The sequence below is a fragment of the Schistocerca cancellata genome, chromosome 7 (assembly GCF_023864275.1).
Source record: "Schistocerca cancellata isolate TAMUIC-IGC-003103 chromosome 7, iqSchCanc2.1, whole genome shotgun sequence".
Classification (NCBI taxonomy): domain Eukaryota; kingdom Metazoa; phylum Arthropoda; class Insecta; order Orthoptera; family Acrididae; genus Schistocerca; species Schistocerca cancellata.
This window is the reverse complement of record NC_064632.1, coordinates 233,210,920-233,221,594: the sequence shown is the minus strand read 5'-3', so window position 1 is coordinate 233,221,594 and position 10,675 is coordinate 233,210,920. Positions and strand designations below refer to the sequence as shown.

The following is a 10,675-nucleotide window of genomic DNA, read 5'->3' as shown; positions in this document are numbered from 1 at the left end:
ATCAGAGCATACGTTTATGTACAGTTATTATTCTGTCACCTTACGAACTTCTATCTTCTATTATAAGAGACTGTGTTCTATTTTATGAACTCTAATTTGAGGGTGAATACTTTTCTTCATGCGTCTAATTTTTGTCGTACGGCTGTTTCACGTCTGCCACACGTCCCCACTTAGCACTCAAGTGGGTTACACACCTGATTCAGCTGACTGACACCTGCTTTGCCAACGAACATTTTGGTATACCTCCGGACCACTGTCACTGTCTAAAGACTGTATAAGAGGTTAGATATGGAAAGGGGCGTTCTTCTCGCAATCTGGATGGTGTTCTGTGAGGCTTGGACGAATGGCAGGACGCATTCACAAGGCATCTGTAACATCCACGAGATAAATTTTAGCTACAGTGCGACGAGAGGTAATTATGCCTCTAACAGTTATAATCATTATCTATTCGACATATGAAAAAAACAGTGAAAACGATGATAAATATTAATTATTTATATAATATTTTATGATGTAATTGGACATATCGATGTGTATAACTTGAGAATAGAGTTCATTATTATTATAAATATGACAGAATAATTATTTGTAACTTTAATTCCTCTCTCAGTAAGCATTATCTGTGTTAATTATTTCTTTCCGCTGCAAGGAGCGCAGCCAGTGATGATAGCGATTTGTATCGCGTTTTTTTGTCTGTGTTTTCGTTAGAAAAAAATCAAATGTTTGCTTGATGAAGTCTAAATAGTGCACAAAACGAAAGTAAAGTTTAATAAGCATTTCAAATACTAATTCTATTTGCTCTAACAATAGAAAGTCTCTATCAATTGTCTGCCGCCATCTTAACAATTGTCTAAGCTGCAAATTCAAATTACGCAACTCTGCAGACATAAATGCCGAAGGTAATAAAAATGTGTAAAAATAAGTGTGCACCGGTGGTCCCGAACTCATTTTAATGAAAATAATTCGAATCGGATTGGTTCTTCAAAAACAGTGCTCATAGCACGATCCTTATAACAAACTTTTCTAGTTGATGTATGGAGCCGAAATTAATTAAGCACGAGTTGCGAAGAATATTGTTTCAGGTAACATGTCAGTGTTGTGCGCGACTGATATTCGGTGGTTTTAATGATTATTTTGCGGAAGATAACTGCTTCCATCATAATCAATAGTTGTGTAAAATCTGTTGTATTAACTGTGATTTAGTGACACTTACGCAACTTACAGAAGCCGGCCGAAGTGGCCGTGCGGTTAAAGGCGCTGCAGTCTGGAACCGCAAGACCGCTACGGTCGCAGGTTCGAATCCTGCCTCGGGCATGGATGTTTGTGACGTCCTTAGGTTAGTTAGGTTTAACTAGTTCTAAGTTCTAGGGGACTAATGACCTTAGAAGTTGAGTCCCATAGTGCTCAGAGCTATTTTTCGCAACTTACAGACGACACTTCAACACAACGTTAACTTGGAGTTCTTTAGCAACTTGACCAAATCTTTAGCCGGGAGAAAAATTATTTAGTAATAACTCAGTGTAATGAAATAAGATTATCATTTTCATTTACAAATTAGTTAAATACCAAACCACTGAATAACACAGCGAACGCCACACATCCCAACTGTTAGGCAGCATGAGGGAAGAAAATAGAGTCGTGCCGTGCGATTTATCGATGACGCTTGTGGCGAGTAAGTGGTCTTTGCTCTTGGTCGATAGAACGCATCTTTGGTGCTTGTTCCTCGGGGCAGGCGGAAGATATGTGGGTATAGAGGCGTGCATGCACAGCTATAATAGTTATGGCGACAGCACTCTTGGAGCGGTAACAGATGGTAGTGCTTTGATCTGCAAGCAGGGAAAACGCAGTGTCCACGACAAGAACCCTCAGCTGTGTTTCTGACGTTTGCCTACTGCAGGAGAGAGCGTGGATTCTTCGGAAGGGTTCGCTAGCCATGGCCACAATGGACAGTTTTACCTCTACAGTGGCGTGCCTTACGAGAACAGCATGGCAGTGGGGCCCTCTATTCAAACTTGCACTGGGTCACGCTGTGGTTCCTACTGTATTATTCCACCATCTCTCATCGAGCATTATGTGTCCGTGTGATAATGGTGGGAATCTGCCTTTACTAAGTTCATTCGACGAGTCTGCTTCTTTCTGGGGAGCATACTAGTCTATATCATCCTGGTTTCCAATTTGTCGCAAGGTGCTTTTAACAAGTTCACCGAGAGAGCAGTGTAATCTCTAATCTGTATGCATAATAAAGTGCAACATAAATTAATATGTGTTCCACTGCCTTTGTCATAGAAAGTGTGGCCATTTACCAAAAGTTGCTGGGTAATTCTGAGCAGAGTGATAGGTGAGTGCTGCTACAGTTATCTTATGACATAGTTAATCAGTATTTCTTTGTTTCTGGCCTCCAAAATTTCCCGAGCCATTAGAAAATTATTTAAGCAAAATGATTTAATGTTTGGTGGTTGATTCAGCAGTTACCTTACGAAATAATTTAAAGATTGTAGACTCAAGTACTTTCAGCTGTTGAAGTTATGGGGGCTATTTTGTGTATTGTATGTGTGTGTTAACTGTGTTTTTGTGTATTACAGGTAGCGTATTTACTGTGTTGTAAAAGCTTTGAAATTATACTATGCGGTTATGTGGAGGCCGCAGCGTACGTTCTAGTGAACAGAGGTGTTTTGTTGTGTCCACATTGCACCTGGGGCTTTCGTTACGTACAGCAGAGCTTGCACGGTCGTGGGTTCTGAAAATTACAAATCTACACCCTGTGGCGTTCGCTGTGTTATTCAGTGGTTTGGTATTTTATTAATTTGTAAATCTAAATGATAATCTTATTTTATTACTAAATAAGTTTTATTACTAAATAAGTTTTCTCCCGGCTAAAGATTTGGTCAAGTTGCTAAAGAACTCCAAGTTAACGTCATGTTAAAGTGTTGTCTGTAAGTTGTGTAAGTGTCACTAAATCACAGTTCATACAACAGATTCTATACAACTATTGATTATGATGGAAACAGTTACCTTCAGCAAAATGATCATTAAAACCACCGAATATCAGTCGCGCTCAACACTGACGTATATTACCTGAAACAATATTCTTCGCAACTCGTGCGTAATTAATTTCGGCCCCATACATCAACTAGAAAAGTTTGTTATAAGGATCGTGCTATGAGCACTGTTTTTAAAGAACCAATCCGATTCGAATTATTTTCATTAAAATGAGTTCGGGACCACCGGTGCACATTTATTTTTACACATTTTTATTACCTTCGGCATTTATGTCTGCAGAGTTGAGTAATTTGAATTTGCCGCTGAGATAGTTGTTAAGATGACGGTAGACATTTGATAGAGACTTTCTATTGTTAGAGCAAATAGAATAAGTATTTTAAATGCTTATTAAACTTTACTTTCGTTTTGTGCACTATTTAGACTTCATCAAGCAAACATTTGATTTTTTTCTAAGGAAAACAAAGACAAAAAACGCGATACAAATCGCTATCATCACTGGCTGCGCTCCTTGCATCGGAAAGAAATAATTAACACAGATAATGCTTACTGAGAGAGGAATTAAAGTTACAAATAATTATTCAGTCATATTTATAATAAAATGAACTCTATTCTCAAGTAATAATTAACAAATAATTACAATTTCTTAACAGACCTCAGTTTGATATGCGTCTTGCGTCCTGAACCTACAAAAGCCAACCAACAAAAGGTAAAAACAAAGGAAGACAAACGCAGATCATAAAAGAAATTTACAATTATCATTGTCTTTGTATGATACACATCGATATGTCCAATTACATCATAAAATATTTTATAAATAATTAATATTTATTTCACTGTTTCTTCATATGTCGGATAGATAATATTTGTAACTGTTAGAGGCATAATTTCCTCTCGTCGCACTGTGGCTAAAATTTGTCTATGGATGTTACAACCCTATATTTTGTTTTCTGTAAAGAATATCTTCGAATTTCTTTTAGGCATTGAATGTTTATTTTTGTACAGTTCATGAATCACCATTGAGTTTTACGAGTTTAACTAACTGAAGAATTTTTTTTTAATATCTTAAGATGTTTTGAGAGATTAGTAATTGCTTTTGGTCGGAATTGTTTTTATTTAAATTCATTTTAAACAAAATTATTATTTCCTATCGTTCATTGTGGACATGCTGTATAGTAAGAACAAAGATTAAAGCTGTTTCCACACTCTGGGATTTTTGAATATTTAACTAATTTGTGTCATGAATTACGTTTCTCGGTCTCGTAAACTGACACACGGGCGGGAGAGCGGTGTGCTGACCACATGCCCCTCCGTATCCGCATTGAGTGATCCCTGTGTGTGAGGATGACACGGCGGCCGGTCGGTAACGTTGGACCTTCCAAGGTCTGTTCGGACGGAGTTTAGTTTAGTTTATTACGTTTCTCATTAGAGCCCAGCACCTTACCACTCCACCACGTAGCGTCCTACCATTTCAAAAATTTTGTAACCTCCAACTCGCCCAGAATAAATATTGTAAACAATTATTTAACAGTGTTCCTCATGTATCGTATGCGATTTCCAAACATCCTCACCTTCATATATCAATGACACAGCTAATTTTAAGTGAACAAATTAATCTATCTATGAATTAGATAAGCAGACACATTTATGATTGTTCTGCACTATTTAAATATTTTCGTCTGCACATTCTGTGCTTATACTTTTTACAGTTTCAGTAATACAATTATACACACTAAATACATTTCACCACTTACTAAAGCGCTGTTACAGATGTGCAACGCTTCCATTTCGCCTGTAGGACCATTTTTGCATATCTAAGTACTTACTGTTAAGCAACGAGTGTGCGTAACAATTTTCACATCTAGATGTTCGCATAGGTACACTACAGAGTATACCACTTGATACATCGCCAGTTACTGTGTTTAACATCTCCGTTTTCGCCTATAGGACAAATGAATGTGAGTAGACTCTATAATTCTGTGGAAGTGTGATTAGCCTTAGGTATCATTTGCAATACCATTCAACACATTACAACGAAAAAACTACACTTACCAATTGTTAATCAAAAGCGAGTAACAGCATATAGAGAATTCTGTAAGTTGTATCAAAATTGAAATTTTTCTTCAATAACAAATGTGATTTATGTAGTACCTTAGGAGAAGTACCATTAATTATATTTCTGGAATACAAAATTCATTTACTTCCATAATCATATTGTTGAATTTCAGTGAACGGATAGAGTGTATTTTGATTATTGTTGCTAACATTTCTTTCGTCACATGTTTTACTCGATCTTTGGATTGTTCGTCCCCTGTTTTCACTCCTCTTCTGACACAGGCATTTTTTCGGTCGTTGTTTTGTCTTAATGTTGCACAAGTTATTTAATTCTCTCTTGAGTGGGGAACACAGGTATTTATGTAAAAGTGTTACCGCATAGAACACCAGTGAAAAGTAGTCGTTAAAAACGGAAGTAAAACAATGGTGTAAGTTATTTGGTACTTAGTTGTGAACCGAGTGACCTCAAAATTATTTCTAATTCTCTGTTGAATAAGGATACCTTATGTATTGATACTTGTGGCAGTCCCTGTGTAAATTGGTGTGGGAGATCGACATCTAAAAGCATTTCTCCCTGTTTAAGTGGAGTTCAGTGATAATAAAACCCAATTAATTTCCTTTCACATAGTAAAATACCAAGTCAGAAGTTGAAAGATATTTTATTCATTCATTTAATAAATTATTCGGTTCAAGTATTTATGCAATACACATATCTTCAATTTAACGGGACACGACACCTCTCTGGCGATGTGGTGTCGACGGGACTTCCTCGTCTTCTGCCGTCCTTCTTGGCTCTTGAATATGTTCGCTGGTAGGTGAGCCAGTGTCCCAGTCCATCATGCATGTGCACTGCAGTCTTCTCCCCGAGTTCCTCCACCCAGCACATCAGACACCCTCTTTGGCCACATGGCATCAGTGGGACTTGTCGTCTTCTTCCTCCTTCTTGCCCCATAAATATGTTTATTGGTTGTTGTTCCGGTGTCCCAATCCAGCAGGCAATACAACAGGCTTCGCCCCGACTTTTAGCACCCAACGTGTGCGATACCGTTTCCAGTGACGCGGTGACGGCAAGGTTTCCTCGTCATGCGCCTTCTTCAGTAATGAATAGGTTTTTTGGTTGGTGAGGCAGTGTCCCCAGCACTTCGCAAGTACAGAAAGTCTTTACACCAAACTTCTCCACCCAGCACCCCCAAGACCTTCCCTGGAAACGTGGCATCTGCGGGACTTCCTCGTCCCCCGCCGGCCTTCTTGCCTCATGAACATGTTTGTTGGTTGATGAGCCAGTGTCTCAACTCACCATGCAAATGCTCAACAGTTTTCTTCCCGACTTTCTCCACCCAGCACCCCCGAAATTCTCTTTGGTGACATGACATCGGCAGGACTTACTCGTCTTTTTCGTCCCTCTTGCCTCATAAATATGTTCATTGGTTGTTGATCCAGTGCCGCCATCCATCATGCAATAACACAACAGCCTTCGCCTCGACCTTTTGCACCCATCACGTCCAACACACTGTCCAGTGACGAGGTATCGGCGGAATTTCCTCGTCACCTGCCGTCCTTGGTGACATGTGAGGCGGTGTCTGGCCCCACCGAGTGGGTGCACAATGGACTTTGCAGCAACTCTCTCTGCCCAGCACTGCCGACACCCTCTGCGGCGGCGGGGTATCGGCGGGATGTCCTCGTCATTCTCCGTCACTGGAGGCTCATGGATCTCGGCGGTCGTCAAAATTATCCATCCATCCTTCACCTGCACAGAAAAGAAATTCTTCACGTTAAAATATTTAGAAATTACTTCACATAACAACAGTAGCAAAGATTCTGTACGGTGACTGTCATGGAAAATGAGCAATTATTTTATGTTTTGTGTGCTACAGAAAAAACAGAAAGAGGCTTAAACCTATTCATTAATGGTTACAAGACTCTTACTTATGATATCCTAGTTGTAGCTATTTTTGTGTATCTTTCTAGTGGTCTAAAAATATGAATGTTGGATAAAATCTACCTCTGTCTAAGAATACTATGTGATCTGTAGTAAGGTTCTCAGTGACACTTGAGACAAACGTGAAAAGATTCAGAATAAACTAATGTAATAAAATATACCCCCAGCCCCATAGTTCTATGGGAGATGTAGGTGTATGTTTCAGCCAGTAACTAAAAACTGCCTGATACATTTTTCGTGAGTTATTAGCGAAGTTGTGTCGTCGTGTATTTGAATCTGTGTAGATAGTATTTGATATGTGTATGTTTCAGCCAGTAATTGAAAACTGTCTGATACATTTTTCGTGAGTTATTAGCGAAGTTGTGTCTGCGTGTATTTGAATCTGTGTAGATAGTATTTGATGGGTGGAGATGTAGTATCGTCAAATTGCCGGTTTTAAAGTTGACGCATCATCTGCCGATCTACAACCATATCGCAATAATACTAAATATAAGATAGGTGTGTTTATGAGATATTTGGATAGATGTAATGTAACTCAGTCGTTACTAGCGATCTATTAGAGAAGGTGTGCCTTCAGCGTCGCCTTACCTTCCCGATGACTTTCCCGCAGTCTACGTCAACAGCAGCAGGCGGTGGCCGGGTCTTCTCCGCCTGCGCTGCCAGCAGCACCAACTCGTCCACGTCTGAGCGCAGCCGCAACGCGCGGCGCTCATCCTCTGTGGGAGATTTGTTTCCACCCTCACAATCCATTCATTTGTTGGTTTAAGATTATTTCTACCTTCTATCTAAAATCTAACATTTTCTGTGAGTTTATTTAAGAAATAAAATAAAAATCATTCTGGCATTTGTATTGTGAATTTCGGCAGCGTTATAACTTTCATCAAATGTACCAAAAAGCTATGAGCTTTGGTAGTACAGCGCTTGACTGTTTTCCGTATAGCCACGAGGTCACAATAACGATAATATTTTACCTTATGTCTGAATATAAATTTTAATTTAAATGTTGGAAGTAGGGTAGCGATTCAAATGAACTACTGCCTTAATTAGTTCTAAGTTAAAACGAGGTGGTGCTAATTGGACAGATAGCGCCCGTTTTAGTGTTCTGTATGTATTTTCACAGAAACTATGTAACTGAGGGAAGAAACCGAATAAATCATGATTACATTATCACTCGGTAGCCAGGCACTGATTACGATGGGTGTCTAATACCGAAATACACAGAATATAACACAGAGCAACGTGCGAGATTTTGTTATTGGAATTCACTTTCATCCTGTAGACACCACTTCTTCACTACCGAACAGGTACAGAGGTTACTGGCACGAAGATGTGGGTGGTTACAGGACAAGCCACACTGGTGCCGACTCATCACACAAGGAACTGGGCTACGTCGTTTGGTGCTGTATGCACGATGCCGTCATTTGCCTCTTTAGCGCTGAAATAGAATCCTATGGAGTGAAGCTCTAGCTGCTCTGTGGCTCTGCAGACATGACTGATGCCACGGCGTCGCAAATTCTCTGAGAGTGTGTTAACATTTGGTGAAAACTGTAAGTTTCTCCTCAGCTGTGTTCCTAATTTTGGCTTAGGCAATGCAGAAGAAATTGTAGTGTTTGTTGAAACATTTCAAACAATAGTATTTCCTGTACTGCATCAAAAGATTGGAATCACGGGTTTTCTTTATAAGAAAGGAACGAGGGACGATAAGGATTAAAATCCTGTTGATTATCGAGTCATTAGAAATTCTTAGATCCAGGAATAAGGATCAATGATATCAGCAGTGTCCTTCTCCAAAGGACACTGTGGAGGTGCGGACTAAGTCGCGGAAATACAAACTCTGGATTGTCGGACGGGGATCTGAACTTTAGGCGGTTCATTTGCGTCAGCCACCGCGCCACCTTGTTCGGTGATTTTTGCGTCAGCTTGGTGCAGAGTCTGTCCAAATAACAGTTCTGTTCACTATACAAGCGTGTTCAAAGCTGTTACCTGACGAGAACAGCTATCTGACGAACGAAATCATCGGTAATTTCCCTAGTCGGTTTGTCGAAGGCAGTACGACATGATATAACTTCTACATTAATTTTATCGTAGTTTAGTGGGAACCGTCCGAAGTGATTAAACGCTGTATTAGCAGGCATTGTACGTGCTGTAAACTACGCGGTTGCCGACTTTGTAACCAATAGAGACTGGTTTAAGGACACATTTCTCTATATAGTGTAAATTCTTCTGGAGTTGAAACTTCCAGAATGAGATTTTCACTCTGCAGCGGAGTGTGCGCTGATAAGAAACTTCCTGGCAGATTAAAACTGTGTGCCGGGCCGAGACTCGAACTCGGGACCTTTGCCTTTCGCGGGCAAATGCTCTACCAACTGAGCTACCCAAGCACGACTCACGCCCCGTCCTCACAGCTTTACTTCTGCCAGTACCTCGTCTCCTACCTTCCAAACTTTACAGAAGCTCTTCTGGAGTTGTTTTCGTGAGCTCCAAAACTTCCATAAGACATTAAAAGTAAGAAATAACCCAGAGAACTTGTTTTTCATTGTTAATTATCTACGTAACCTTCTTTATTTAGTGTAAATTATTTTTGTATGAAGAATTCTCATTAAACGAATGTGTAGGAGGTCCATTCGATTGGCACTTTTACACGAAGGCACAAAAGAAATTGTTATTTCATGATGTGTTTAGAACTACGAGTAACGAAGAAAGAGATGCTAATTCCCGAAGTCGTTACAGTAATCTGTGATGTGACTTATGGTTAATTGTGTTACTAATTAGAAAGTGGATGCTCCTAATACAATTCGATTTTACTCACCTCTGGCTTTCCAATTAAGTCGTCGTCGATGAGATCTTCGAAAAACTCATCATCTGACTGCCTCCCAGATCGAAGGCAGAACACGCCCAAAAGCCTTCGGAACATCTGCGAAGAAAAAATAAAAAGCACGTCATGTGTTGACCTGAGCTTCCACTGTAATACACTGACAGAGTGTCCATTGTGGACTGCTGGGCAATCAGAAAGCCTTCTTATTCTAATCGGTATGCAATTTGCATGCGAAACCACTCCAAACGTCCAAATCTCTGATACTGTGAATTTTTCCGAAATGTAAATATTGGTTCACAAATAATTTGTAAACTCTGACCAGAGAAACGGTTTTAGGTATTAAAATGATACACAAAGACTCAATATTATTTTAAGAAGTAAACCAAAAATTCAAGCTCAGTGGCCTTGTGTGATATTGTAGAATGAAGTCTTTCACGACCGGTTGCCATGGCTGTTGATATACTTTCCGGGATGTGAGGTCGTGGTCCAAGAAGTTTTCTGCTCCTTACGTTTCGTCCAGGACTGCGCTGGACTTCCTCAGAGGCGCTGCTCCGCTGAGTCTTGCCGACCGGCAAGACTCAGCGGAGCAGCGCCTCTGAGGAAGTCCAGCGCAGTCCTGGACGAAACGTAAGGAGCAGAAAACTTCTTGGACCACGACCTCACATCCCGGAAAGTATATCAACAGCCTTGTGTGATATGTTTGATACAGCATGTGAAGAGTGTGGGGTTGCACTGTGAATTTTGAAACGTTGTACCATCACTACACCTGATGTCATAGACCAGAATTCAGCGTTATGAGTTACCGACATGGTACGCTTTTTCTTTTCGATTTCTTTCTCTCTTACGCTCATCAGCTGACACCGCGAGGA

At 40.0% G+C, this 10,675-nt stretch overlaps 1 non-coding gene across 1 annotated transcript; it reads right to left on the bottom strand.

Moving 5' to 3' along the window:
- Positions 1–9,298: 9,298 nt before the first annotated feature.
- Trnas-cga (transfer RNA serine (anticodon CGA)) lies at positions 9,299–9,373 on the bottom strand. The gene has a single exon. It is a non-coding gene; the product is annotated as a tRNA-Ser (tRNA).
- Between the last annotated feature and the right edge of the window lie 1,302 nt (positions 9,374–10,675).